Raw genomic sequence first — 15,257 nt, 5'->3', positions numbered from 1 at the left:
TGAGTATGTTGTGGGTATAGTGCTTCCTTCAAATTGGATTTTGGTGTTAGATGTGGGAGAACACTAGTGCTTTTCATAATGCATTCTGCTGTACACTCACAACCCTCAGAGCCCAGGGTTAGTGAGGTCAAAGACTTTCAGCATATAAAAAATGCCCTGTCACTTGTCATTGTGGACCTCTTTGCATTAAGGAACACAGGATTGCCCCTGCAAACGTTTCCCCATTGGTTCGGGCATGCCCAGGAGTCATCCCCACCCACCAGCCGGTAAATGTGGCACCCAAATACACTTGGACAGAACACTTCCTGGACCTAAAGAACAGAAAAGAAACAGGCCTACTCTCTGTGACCTGTGTGGAGTCTGAAGGACTGGGCCTGCTCTCCTTTGTTTGTACACAGGACAAAGGAGTTGACTCCAAGGGTCAATTAGCTGAGCTCTTGTGTGGCTCCAGGGCACAAAAATCTGCAAGAGGCATTTTCCATACAGCTGTTATCTGACCACTGGCAACTGGATCTTTGACTGGGCTTTGCATGTTGTCTCTGCGTGGCATCCTAGCTGCTCAGAGGCCCTGGGGAACTTAGAATTGTATTCCTCTTGTTGTTTAGACACCAGGAAAATACTTGGAAACTTTTGAAAACATTTGCTCCAGAGCCAAGGGGTCTTTTGTGGAAAGTACCCATCTGGCAGTTGAACAGCATCTAATTGTATTTCTGCTTCATCTCCCTGAAAGGCTCCAGCATCGCTGAAAAATTATAACTCGCCTTCGTCTTTTTGGGATTTAGAGCTGTTTTGAAACCGAAACCTCAAAAGCTCGAGGGTCTTAGCGGGACCACCTTGAGGCAGTTCCATGGCAGCAGTTACAATTTTGGGTTTGTAACTTGTGGTAATAGCTTTTTCTTAAAAAAAAAAATTACAAAGTCCCTCTATGGATTAGGACTTTGAAACTTTTTAGAATTTTTTGACCTCCATACCTTCCCTGGGACCAGTCCACTTGGTATATCTGACCAGGGTCAGTCGCAGTCAGTCTCAAATCCTGATTTTGTCCTATTCTACTGTCACCATTGGCTATAGTTGGCACTTTTCACTGTTTTGGAGCTATGTTCACTTACATCTTTGAAAATTCTTTTCTCGGTTTCCCTTATTGGATTATCCTTATTTTGTTATTTTGTTCAAACATTATTTTCTAAATTTTTCTAATTATATTTGAGTTTTGTATTTCTTAGTGTATTGTCTTTATTACTGTTTTGGTACTGCATACATAGTTTACATATTGGCATAAGTTAACTCTGTATGCTCTGTGCTGTAGCTTCTGAGGGCTTGAGCTCAGGTTTATTTAGTGAATTGGCGATTTACACAGACAAGACTAGTGATCATTCTATGTGCTAGGAGTCATCTACCCCAAATAGTAATCCAATTTTGTACAGCAAGGCACTGCCAGTGTTGCACATAAATCCAAAATCAGTCTTTGAGGGTTATGATTTCTAGTTGGTGACTAAGAATCTGAAGTATCTTAGGACCTTGCTGAACACAGGATTAATAGTCATGGTTAACAACAATCTTAACTCTCTTATACAACAAATATCAGTAGATTTTAAACACTGGGAAGCCTTAAAAGTATATTTTTGGGGAAGGATGAGAAACATCAAAATGGTGACCTCTCTTGGTTTATTTACACACTGGAAAATATCCCTCTGCATGCTAATTCCCTGTTGAGCTTTGCAAACCTTCGACATGAAATTTACGCACGGAACAAAGCTAGAGCTTGAATATGACCTACTAAAATGTATATACATACTTTGGCTGGAGGGTTTAGGCTTCAAAATACAGAAAACTTCCATACAGCCTTCCTCCAATCCCAGCCAACATATTCTTCATGAGATGACATAGACTATTCTGGGCCAGGATAGAACGTAGTGTCCTGACTTCCCATTTCGGTTTATCCGACATTCATGTATTTGACACACATCATTTCAGGGCAAATAGACTCTATAACTAACTCACTGATCATGTCATTACCGTCATTTGGGGGTCACCCAGAATTGGAGTTGTGACCTTTGTCTTGCCCCTTGCAACCCCTGGCACTGCATTTGTGACCACCGGCCTCCTCCACTGGGTAGCAAAATCAGTGCAAAAACAAATAGGGCCTCCACGTTCCTCATTCCTGTTTTTCATTACACTATCAGTGAATATTATTCTATTGTTCACTATTAGTTTAATATAAAACAGAGCACACTTAGGGCCTACATTGGTAGCTGTGGTAAAGAAAATGGTTTTAAATGTCTGTTGTATGCATGCATGTGGGTATCAGCATTTGTATTGAGAGAGATCATACAGATGTGTGGAAAAATGTTTCTGTATGTGAAAACATATGTAAATTAAATCAGTCAAGTAGTGAGTGAGAATGTGTGAAATTTAGGTCCAGATTACACCTAAGGTGTTGCATTGCCTTGCATCTTACTAGATATGGAACATGTTGTTCTCTCCCAAAGTGCAGATGTACTTTTGGCAGCCATTTATCAATGCACATACCCCCTTGCCAGAGTGCAAGGTATGTGCATTCTCTGAAGCATAGGTTTGGTACTGGAAGTGGTCCATTCCAGTACACAAATTATGCTTTAAGGCTTTTCTCTCTTTTTGTACGTGCACTGTACAATGCAGCATACATGAAAAGTTGGTCAAACAAGAAGAAAGTAAACCATTCCTCCTCCTTATGCCTTTCTCGAGGACGCATACGTTTCTGGTGCAAATTCCTATCTGCCAGTGCTTCTTCTAAATAGAGATATGTGTCAAAACCCACCGGCGTTTGCATAGGAATGTTCATGCACCATCCATGGAACACCCCTTGATACAAAATAATGCAAATTAGCACATAGAGCAACTTTGAGTTACTTCTTGACTCTATCCAATGTAAATCCTCAAATGATGTGATGTTAGGTCATGTGACATGCATTCCTGGAAAAGAATCAGGTATCATATGATGTCTCTTCATGTGACGTCATTAAGATCAAAGGGTATGTGATGTCACTTCCGCTACCCCTGACATTTTGGTGAATCGAGTCCCATGCTGAGCATCTATATGTAAACAATCAAAATTAAATCCTTACCTCGATGCACACACCCTAATTTAGCAGAATGTGAATATTAAAATAGTTGACCACCCAATATCCTAGCAATAATAGATAGCCAAGCAAAACTGGCTATATAACATCTGTTTTTGGAAATTTGGCAAATCTGGTGATTTAATGCAAAACTATGGCCTTGCACCAAGACAGCAGCGATAAACACTGCTTCTCTTGCACTATAACAGCCCCACTGAGTTGTCCAAAAAATAATTTGTTCAGGGGTGCTCCTGCAGCCTTAGTGTTCAGTTTTAAAATTTCAAATTCAACCTCACGAAATCATCTTTTTTGCTTGGCCTTAATGTTCCTTTTTAATACTGAAGAGACATCTCAAAGGTAGGCCATTAATGCATACATGGCAGGGTGCATGGTATTTAAAAAGTAGGACATGCATTTTATAAATTGTACATGTCCTGGTAGTGAAAAGTCTCCAAAGTCATTTTTCACTTTGACAAGCCTGGCTTTTCCATAGAAAGAAACTAGTTTACATTAAATCACCTTATAAAGCATAACTTCAGTTTTCGAATAGATAGAACCATGGTTCCGGCAACTCAAATTAATAGAAATTTAAAATTCAAGATAATGGTCAAGTCAGATTTTAAATGACTGTTTTTAAAAAGCCACTTTTAGAAAGCTGGCACTTCCCTGCCTATAGCCTCTTTAAGCATTTTGGAGTTAATGCCTAAAAGTCACCTGGTAGCCTGCAGGGAGGTGTGAGCGGCTTGCAGGAAAGGGAACAAAAGGGTCTTGGCTGGGCAGATGTGTGATCTCCTCCTGACGGGATGGTCTGGGGTATGTGCTGACCAACTCCACAAACTTCAAAGAGACATCCCCCCACAGGCAGATACAACTCACATCTAGGCCTGTTTCTGTTATTGTCTAAGTGATCAGAGTACCACAAATGTCAGTGGGGGAAAACGTGTTCCAGAACTGGTTTGTAGAGGAGAGTTCCTCATTTCTCTCACTACACCTCAGGGATGTACCCAAAGCTCTTAACAGGGGAAGAAAAATGCTGCCATGTTGAAATCTGACAGAGCAGGGTACTGAGGGACCTCTTAAGGTGAAACCTCCATGAAATAATGCCATTGTGGTTAGGGGTGCACAAGAAACCTTTTTCTTATTTGACAGGGAGTTTTCACCACTAAAAAGCTAGTGCCAGGCATAAAAGTAGCACCCCCTGAATACCTTTTTCAGAACATTGCTGAACCTGAGGAAGACAGAAGAAGGACTCAAACTGCTGAATCCTTTGGACTTTAGAAAGAGGGCGGCACCTACTGTGACCTTTGGAGAGAAACCCAAAGGGATGGACCTTTTACCACTTGAACCCAAGACAGAAGAGTGGACCCCAAGGGCTAATAACCAGCCTCCTCTTAAAATAAAGGAACACAAAAGCTGCAAGAGTCCACCTTCCGGAAGAACCCTGATGACAGGTTCCAACTGGACTTGCCTCAGACCCCACTGGCGGCTTCCCTTTGAGTGAGTCTGAACCCCAAGTGGTGTTCCTTAGGTCCTAGGGCACTTGAATAAGTGTCAGACTACTCCTCTCCTCTTGACTAACTCTAAAAGCTTGGACTTACATTTTTCAAGGACCTTCACCAAAAGGAACCAGAGGCTCCCACCAGACCGCTGCAGCTGCCAATGTCACATGACCAGAAGTATTCAACTTGCTGGTTTGCCCTGCTGAAAGAAGTTTAATTTCCTGAAAAGGTTCTAAGTCAGAACATAGCAGACTTCATCAGGCCCACTGCTGAATAATCACCCAACCAATGTCAACACCTCCATGGGCCTGATCTTTGGACTTCACCCGCTCAGAGTTTTCCCACTGTTGATGTCAAGAGCCAAACACCCTACCAACGGAAGGGAATCCACCAAGTGAGCCCTTCGGCTGATCCAGCTGGCACTCCATCCCACCGATGACCGATTTTACTCAGTCTTTTTATTGAACTGTTGTTGATACCTGCTACTCAAATTCCTGTAAAATTAATTACATACTAATTGTTAATTTTTCCATTTCAGAAGTATTTGATCTTCTTTATTTGACCTCATTGACTTGCTGTACATTACATCAGGTGTGGGTATATGTTGTACCCACTGAATTTTGGAGTATCTATTTATACCACTGAGGGACACTTCCCATTTACAAATAGCTGGTTATTTAGTGTCCCACATTCGCTATATCCCCCCCTTCAGCCTTCATATGTTAGTCCTATTCTTATCTGGCAATGTACTTTTAGTACTTAATCATGTGGGTGTAACAGGTTGTTGAGCTACCATTTTAACCTTTATCATTGTTTCCCTCTTTCCTTTATCCTTTTCTTTTCTCTCTCTTCTCCTTGTTCTGCCCTCCTTTTTGTTTTATATTCTCTGTCTGATAATACATGTGCTTGTCTAAGCACACAAGAGGCATACTAAAGTTATACTGTTGCATATGAGAAACGTGTATTAAACCATTTAGATCTTACTCTTTATATTTTGGAAATTGTAGAAATCTTAATAAAGAATTGTACTTCAAAAAATAGTGCAGACCGCATCTTGAATTCACAAAATGTGTTTTTGTGCTCATAAAATTATATTCATTGAAAGATTTTTGTGTGACCATGGGCCTGATTATGAATTGGGTGGTTGAAACACCACAACTCCATTATGCTGGAAGTGAGGTGGGCATCAAGTCGGCGGCCTCACTACCATTGTATCACAATGTTTCCACTGGACTAACCATCAGAAACATTGTATTATGATGTTTCCATAGGACAGTCTGGAAGAAACAGTGTGGCAGCATTGGTGTTGGCTCCCTCAAGAAGCCGAGGCCAATGCCGTCACACACAGCACTTTCAGAATGCGGACTGTCTGCTGTGGCAAATAGTGTATATTCCGAGGGTACTGGCAGGAGGGGGGGTGCTGCACTGCCCACAACATGGACATGGCCAGAGCAGGGCCCTCCATGTGGCCCGAATGCTGCCTTTCAGACAGCCTTTTCATGTGAGGACCCTGACATGAAAAGGCTGGCAGAAAGCAAAGGTGTGGCTGACCATGACTTTGATCACTGCCAATCCGTCAGGATCCCTGATCCCGGTGGAGGCGGCTGTCTCCTGGTGCAGGTTATAGTTACCTTAGGACACGAGTTATAGTGACTTGAGTTAACTATAACTATAATAATAATAGGTGAATTTCTATGGTTTTCTACATTTAAAATGTGAGCCTAATTTTTTTTTTTTTTTTAATTCTATCGTCCCTGTAACCTTTGTTTTTTTCAGTGAATTTCTATGTTTTTTTAAAATGTAAAGTAATTTCATTACTATAAGTTACTACAACCACTGCCCCACACGGTCTTCGGCCAGGCCCTGTGGCCAACCCGTATAATCACCTAACCTTGCAATGCTCCTGGCCTTTGGCCATGCACGATGTGGTTGGCCGCAGGAATTGGCCGCAGGGCCTGGCCTGCAGCCAGTCCCTGCAGCCGACCCCCCTAACCACCTAACCCAATGCTGTTTGACAGCTCTCACTTGCTGGAACCGGAGTGTTTGCTCTCACTTGGTGGGAGCTGTCAAAGCTCCCGCCACATCAGAGCAAACAGCTATGTCCCAGGTGTGGGCACCCAGGGACACACCAGGAGCCGACCCTGGGTGGTGGTGGTCCCCAGGGCCATCATTGGCTTCATGAGGGGGGCCGCGTTGCCCCCCTCCAAAGTTGAGTAGCCCCAGGGAGGTGGTGGTCCCCAGAGCTGCAAGAGGGCCACCCACCCCCCTTAATTATTATTAAAGCCCAGGGAGGTGGCAGTCCTCAAGGCTGTGGGTGGGCCGGGCAGCCCCTGCATTCATTTAGTTTAAAGTCTCAGGGAGGTGGAAGTCCCTGTGGCTGCAGGGAGCCTGGCAGCCCCCCTGCACTCATTTAGTTTAAAGCCCCAGGAAGGTGGCGGTTTGTGGGGCTGCGAGTTGACCAGATAGCCCTTGCATTCATTTAGTTTAAAGCCCCGGGGAGGTGGCGGTCTCCGGGGCTGTGGGGGGGGGCTAGGTGACCACAAACTCATTTAGTTTAAAGCCCCAGAAAGGTGGCAGTCCCTGGGGCTCCAGGGGGGGCCTGGTGAGACCCTGCATTCAAAATGTACCTACCCCCAGAAACTGGCCCACTTTGGGGCTGCATTTCAAACAAGCGCAGGAGCCAGAGCTTGTTTTTTAAAAACATATTTAGTGCATCTGAAAATTATTGTAAACATGTTTTTTTGCTCTGGGGGTCTCTCTGAGACTCCAACACCATTGCTAAGGGTTCAGGATGTCCCTACCCTGACACCTTTTCTTTTTTTTTAATCTTCTTTTCTGGGACTTGGCTAAAGCTGAGTCCCAACATGGCTGCCAACACTTTCTTGTTGAAGTGTTAGCAATCAATCAGATCTCAGCCCAGGATCAGGAGGGTTCATGGAGCCTTCATGTCTTGAAAGTTATGGGATGATTTGTCAAGTAGGGCCACAAGGGGGTCCCAAAATGAGTTTTCCTAATGGATTTTCCCATAGGGATTTTAAACACAACTACCCCTGGACTGAAATATACCTAATTTGACAGAAAGCTAGCTTTTGGTCCAGAAAGCATGTTGTTTGTGATTTAAGATATTAAAGGAAACAAATATATATATATATATATATATATATATACATGAAGGAATGCGGAATGGCAGCATTTCCTGGGGATCTCGTGCTTAGCTCTGATTGGCTGCCAACACTTCAACCAGGAAGTATTGGCAGCCATTGTGGGTCTGTGGTTTAGCCGAGTCCCCGAAAAAAATATAAATTAAAAGAAATGAGGGCAGGGTAGGAATACCCTATTCCCCAAGGCTTAGTGCTGGGGTCCCAGCAGGAGGATCTGCAAATCCACCATTTAAAAAAAAAAACAAGCATAGTTACCACGTTTTTTTTTAGAAATTAAGCCCTCGGGTGGGCCAGGCCCTGGGGGCACACACATAAATAAAAAAAGGAGGGAGTTCATGGGGTCCCACCTCTCCTAGGGCTCTTCAGAGCCCCGTGAGCTACCACCTTCCTGTGGCTTTATAATCATTTTGTGGGGGGGCACATGGACATGGCCTCAAATGAGCTCCAAGGGCCACCACATCCATGGGGCTTAATTTATTTAATGGTTGGGTGCATGGGACCCCTTCAATGGGCTGTCTGAACCCCCGTGAACCACCACATCCCTGGGGGTTAAAAAAAGAATCACTGCTGGGGGTCTTGCAGGCCCCCACACCCAGTGGACCACCACCTCCACGGGTCCATACTGTGCAAATTAAAGGAGGGGGGCTGAGTGGCTTCCCTCCTGGAGCCATTAATGGCCTTTGGGACCGCCACCCCCTCCAGGGCCAGATCCTGCTATCTCCTGATGTGCCCACCCTTGGGAGATAGCTGTTTGCTTATGCTTGGCAGGAGATGTGACAGCTTCCTCCAAGGAAACACAAACACTAAGGCTCATATTTATACTTTTTGTCACAAAACTGCGCTCACACAGCTTTGGGGCAAAAAGTTTTGCGTCAACTTGCGTCATTTCACAACGCCAGCCGGGTGCCTTATTTATTGAACGGCACAACCCGGTGCTAAACTTGGGCTAGCGTCTTAAAAAAAGATGCTAGCTGGTTGGATGTGGCAGTAGGGAAGGGGGGGGTTGTGTGTCAGAAAATGAAGCTAGCCTGATTAGAGGCAAAAAAATTGCCTCTAACCGCGCACAGCCACCAAAAACATTGGGAAGGGAAAGTGCTCACCGAAGCACTCAGCGCCATGTCCGCAAAGTAGGAGACAGGATCAGCTGGTAGCGCCCCTCACTCCTTTTCAGCTCTACTTCAAACAAACAGAACTCACTAACAAGGCAGACTTTTTGAAAGATCCAGCGGCGGCTTTCTTCTCAAATCCTGACACCGAAGTGGGCCTTCCAACCCCACTGATTCCACAACCTCTCATCACGGGGCAGCTGGGGCCCGGGCAGTTAACAAACCCGACACAACAATCAGGGATAGCCCTCCCCTGTCAGGAAACATCAAAGGTCCAAGCTCCTGAAGAGCTTAGTGAACCCCTTCTCCAAGGGCAACAAATCAACTTCAGTTACTTAAGTAGCCCAATAGCGCACAAAAACTCGCAAGCAGGTAAAATCGTGACTATGGCTCAGGTACATGCCCAGGAGCGGGAAACTTCTCCAGGTGAGCATCTACAGGTTTTAACAGGCAACCCAAGTAACTCTGAGCTTCCAATCTCTACGGGTAATGCGACAGAGGTACATAATGACACTGGGTATGTGAAAACCCACCAACAATCAACCCCAATCCCGCCGTCAAATTTCAAAACTCAGGGGAACAATGAGAGACTGGTCATTGGTTCCGAAGTAATTACAGGGTTGGAAGATTCTTGGTTACAGTCGCTCTCTATAACAAATAACAAAGACCTGGGAGAAGCGCTGGACTTAAAAACTTTTGATCTAGTGAATCCTAAGGACCAGCAGTCGAGCTATCCTCTGGTGGTAGAAAGCATTAAAAACAGTATTACTACGCTACCACAAGTCTTAGTAGAGATTCTGCAGGAAGTTAAAGCAGGGAAAACCAATGAGGCCATCTCCAGGAACCAAGATACATCTGAAAAGACACCAGCCTTTGGGGTAAGCAGCCCAGCAAAAAAAGATGCAAACATTCAGTGCATTAACCCAATGGTCACAGACGGATCAGATAGATCTTCACAGTCGGAACAAACAGGTTCTACCAATTTGGAGAGTATAATTGAACAGCCAGCTCCAGCACTGAAACCCCTACCAAAGAGAAAAAAAAAAGCGAGCAAGAAAGGCAAGGACACAAACATGTGCCAAAGCTATTAATGACAATCTGAATCCCATATTTTCAACGCTTCGGCAACCGCAAAATCGAGCTTTAGGAACCACAAGCAACATGCAAATCTCAAATAGCTTCAAAGCCATAAGGGAGGGGGTAGTCACCAGTCCAGAACAACAATTCACTGGAGAACATCTACCTGCTGACTCGCCAGTGTCGCTCAAATATAACATGCCACACCCAACATCCCAAGACAAATTGAACGGGCATGCATTGGCCACGAGGTTGGCAGCTCCGTGTCAGGGAGACCTAAGGGCAGGAAGTTGCATCTACAAGGATAAATCTGAAATCATTTAGATGCCCAATTACCAGTGAAGATTCCACCAGAGCCACCCTCCTATGCAGCTGTCGCTCAAGCCACTTCCTCACTATCTACAATAACCCTTCCGGACAAGACCCAGGGCATCTTGTTGAGTCTCAAAATATCTTCCAGGCAAAGATCGTCCGCCCAGGTCAATGCGGGGCAGGTTATAGTTATCCCCGCAGGCACAAAGAACAATAAATTCACTCCTTTAGCAGACGACTTGCAGTCCAGATTCAATCCTCGCACCAGAGAAACACACCTGTCACCGACCCTAAATCTCAAATATCCTTCTAGGGAGGTCGCAACTACTCATCATGATGGACGAATAAAGACAAAAGTAACGATTCAAAATACTCAAATAGCCGCAACAGACCTTGAAAACAAAGCCTTTTTAAGCAAACAACCAGGCACGCTCAAAAGGGCCCCAAGTAGAAACAAGTCGGAGGATGGTCAACGGAACAGGCCTATGCCACACAGAATTATAGAGCATTCCCAATCTAGTCATGTTATTGAAAATGATAGGGAATCAAGGCAGGTCATTCTAACCCCAGATTATGACTCACACGGCCAACAAGATAGCCTGAACAGGGGCAACATTCTGAGGCTTTTGGCAGAGCTTCCTTTAACTAAGAAAATTATGTTCCCAGATTTAGGGCCATATTTATACTTTTTGACGCAAAACTGCGCTAATGCAGTTTTGCGTCAAAAAAATTAGCGCCGGCTAACGCCATTCTGAAGCGCCATGCGGGCGCCGTATTTAATCAATGACGTTAGCCGGCGTTAGCCGCCGGCGCTGCCTGGTGTGCGTGGAAAAAAACAACGTACACCAGGCAGCGCCGGCGTAGGGGGATATGGGGTTTGGGCGTCAAGAAATGGGGCAAGTCAGGTTGAGGCAAATTTTTCGCCTTAACCCGATTTGCGCCATTTTTTTCGACTCCCAACCCCCATAGAAATGACTCCTGTCTTAGCAAAGACAGGAGTCATGCCCCCTTGCCCAATGGCCATGCCCAGGGGACTTCTGTCCCCTGGGCATGGTCATTGGGCATAGTGGCATGTAGGGGGGCACAAATCAGGCCCGCCTATGCCACAAAAAAAACACTTACCTGAACTTACCTTAATGTCCCTGGGATGGGTCCCTCCAGCCTTGGGTGTCCTCCTGGGGTGGGCAAGGGTGACAGGGGGTGTCCCTGGGGGCATGGGAGGGCACCTCTGGGCTCCTTCAGAGCCCACAGGTCCCTTAACGCCTGCCTTTTGCAGGCGCTAAAAAACGGCGCAAAAGCGGGCGTACGTCATTTTTTTTTACCCGCCCACTCCCGGGCGTGAATTTTGCCTGGGAGTATAAATACGACGCACATGCCTCGGAGTCGATTTTTTAGACGTGAACGCCTACCTTGCATCTCATTAATGCAAAGTAGGTGTCCACGCTAAAAAATGACGCAAACTCCATGGACTTTGTCGCTAGACACGTCTAACGCCAAAGTATAAATATGGAGTTAGTTTTGCGTCGGAATTGCGTAAAAAAAAACGACGCAATTCTGGCACAAACGGAGTATAAATATGCCCCTGTATATCACTGAAATTCCTCTCCAACGGCACTCAGAATGACTGGGAACAAACTCTGACTATGTGGAGAGCAAGCAAAATCGCTGCTTTAATTATGGCAGTTAAGCAACAGTTTGAAATCTGGGGTATATGGCTATCACAACCAACCAGCCCACGTTATCCTTTTCCCCTATTGTTAAATCTGAAAAATGAACCAATTAAAAAAACTGAATCACAGGCCCGCAATTACGGATGGGGCCCGGACGTCAGGGAAGCGGAACAGCGTCAATCCAAATGGGGGGAAAAAGATTCAAATACCTCTATTGACCCCCTAATTGTAGGGAATGGAGCACAAGACGAATGGAGATGGATGGTACGTACCCTAAATTCAAGGAGAAGTAATTGACCCACCATACGTAATGCACCAGATACAGATCAAAGGCCGACCGTTACTATTATGTCCTGGAATATTGCAGGAGCAAAAGCAATTATTACAGAAGGATTTACAGTAATGTCCAGTTGCAACTACTCGATAATAGTGCTGCAAGAAACATGGCTGGTAGACCCGATAGAACTAGCAGGTTCTCTACACCACATTGGAGCTGAAAAATCAAACAAATCAGACAGGGCAAGCGGTGGTCTAGCCACATACATCTCTACGGCTCTTCAGGTCACAACAGAACAGCTGGCCTTCTCATCAACGGACTTACAGGCAATAAAAATCAATTTTAGTTTCAATCGTCAGGCTCCACTTATTATCTTTAATGTCTACGCCCATCCGCGGAAACATCGCAAAGTACTTCTCTTCGAGACGTTACTACAAAAGGTAGAAGAGATACGGTGCGCTAATCCAGCATGGGACATCTTAGTAACAGGCGACTTTAACAGCAACCTGATATTTACTCCAGAACCCGACGAGCAATTGGCAGCAGAAAACGCAATTTGGTCAGTGCTACCACAGTTACCATCAATACAGATGAAACTGGATATAAGGGGCAAGCAATTGGTCGAGGCCTTAGAACATCTGAGTATGAGGGTGCTAAACGGCAGGGTGAAAGGTGATGTCCCGCCCAGCTTTACTCATCATAGTACAAAATCTGCAACTACAATTGACTATACTGCTGTCTCTCTTCCCCTGGTGGCACATGTTAAAAAATTCAAAATTATACGTACTCTTCACAGTGACCATTCGCTTCAGCACATAGAATTGGCTTGGAACGCTCTGTGTTTTCTTCCAGCCATGAATGAATTATGAACAGTAACCTCTGTCAGTCTAAACCGCTTGTTTTGGACGGAGTCCTCTTTACCACAGCTGTGCAAAAATATAAATACCCTGCTTCAGTCAACAGCATGCCAAGATCTCTCAGCTGGGGAAGTGTGGGCCAGCTTTCTACAGTTAGTACCATCACCTGGCTCGGCCAGGCGTCAAGCTCCAAATCATAACCGGAGGCCACTAACTATGCCACCAAATATCTTAGAATTAAGAAAGGATCTGAGACGTAAACTCAGATCCACAAAAGATAGACCTCCTACAGAATCTTTATGTGCCCAAATAAAAACCCGTCGGAAAAATTATAAGAAACAGCTATGGAAAATACGAACCCAAAAGGAGGATGATTTCTGGATCAAATTATTTTTCAACTTAAGAAAGGCTAATACTAGAGAATTCTGGATGTCAGTGAATGAAATAGACAGAAAAGCAAGAGTAATAAACTGTACTTCAATTTCAGAAGATAAATGGGTGGATTACCTGTTAGACATCTTTTTTAAGCCAACCCCCCCTGTAGAAAATCAGCAACTGAAGGCTTCACTAAAACCTACAGATGTTCCTCAGAGTGATATGAAATTCAGTGCCAATAAAGTAGCCCAGGTGATCAGAAGGAGCCGTAGGGATGGGGCTCCCGGGCCTAATGGTCTCCCCCAAGCTGTATTTAAGGCGGATCTTGATTATTGGTCAGCCACTCTGTCAATTTTATATGCCGAAGTCGAACGTAACAGTACCATTCCTGATAGTTGGAAAGGATCCATCATTAATCCTATATACAAAGGAGGCAGCAGGGCAAACCCAGCTAGCTATAGGCTGATAGCTCTAATTGACAGTGAGGCCAAATACTTTGCCTCTTTAATCCTAGCAGACCTGCTCACCTGGTCCAATTTAAATAACTTGGTCCCTATGAATCAAATTGGTTTCCGGAAGGGCTACGGCACAGTGCCTAATATTCTTGCGCTAGGAGATATAGCCAACCGAGCAAAGTGCTTAAAGAAAAATGTACACATATGTTTTGTGGACTTCAAAAGTGCTTTTGATTGTGTGGACAGAGCAATTCTCTGGAACAAACTACGGAGTTGGGGTTTGCAAGAAAGTATTTTGAGGTGTATAGAATTGTTGTATGACAGAACCTGGGTACGAATCAAGGTAGCAGACGGCTCAAAAGTTTCCAGGAGGATACCAACAAATATAGGATTAAAGCAAGGCTGCGTGTTGGCCCCGCACCTCTTTAACCTCTTCATGGCAGATCTCTCTGCAAAACTAGACGCAACCAACTCACATTCTCCAAGGATGGGAAGTCTGGCTATAACACATCTGTTATATGCCGATGACATTGTTCTGTTAAGCCACACAAAAATAGGGTTGCAACGACTGGTCACTGCCTTGGGAGAATTTGCAAAGACAAACAAACTAGAGGTGAACACTTCAAAGACAAAAACAATGTCAATAGGCTACTCTTTGAATCCTGCAAACAAAATAAAATTAAACAGTTTCACTCTCGATACGATCTGCAGCTACAAATATCTTGGATTTACAGTAGACAATAAGATAAATTTTGTGCCGCAAAACCAGTATATTCTACAGAAGTCCAAAGCCTTGACGTTCGCTTTCTGCACTCTTGCTAAAAGATTAACGGGCCCATCATATAAACCACTAATGGCGGTTATGTTGGCCAAATTCCTTCCAGCAATTACATACGGAAGCGCAGCCCAATACGGGAAAGATGCTAGCCTCCTGGAAAGGCAGCAAATAAAAATCTATAAGCAAATCTTCAACCTTCCTCGCTCTGCGTCCCCTGCACAGATAAGGCTGGAATTTGGTCTAACACAACAGCAGCTCGACAGAAAGGCCCACACAATAAAGATCTGGTACAAAATAAGTAAAAACACTGTCAGCCCGCTAGTAGCGGCACTATGGAGGTCAGTAAACGGCAATCCTAATTCAGTATACAATAGATACCTGAACAACTCCTTGCAAGAGACGAAAACAAAGTACCTATGCGATTCCAACATGTCGTATTCCCTTTTGTGTTGAGCGATAAAAAAGGAAATAAGTATCCAATCTTTTCTAGATGATAAAGCTAAACTTGCGCAACGCTCACACGCCTGGCTGGTAATGCACACTTATACCATCATGGCCCCGTCACAATACTTGGCCGAAACCTTCGCACTTC

The sequence above is a fragment of the Pleurodeles waltl genome, chromosome 2_2 (genome assembly GCF_031143425.1).
Source record: "Pleurodeles waltl isolate 20211129_DDA chromosome 2_2, aPleWal1.hap1.20221129, whole genome shotgun sequence".
Taxonomy (NCBI): domain Eukaryota; kingdom Metazoa; phylum Chordata; class Amphibia; order Caudata; family Salamandridae; genus Pleurodeles; species Pleurodeles waltl.
Note: the sequence above shows the minus strand (reverse complement) of the source record.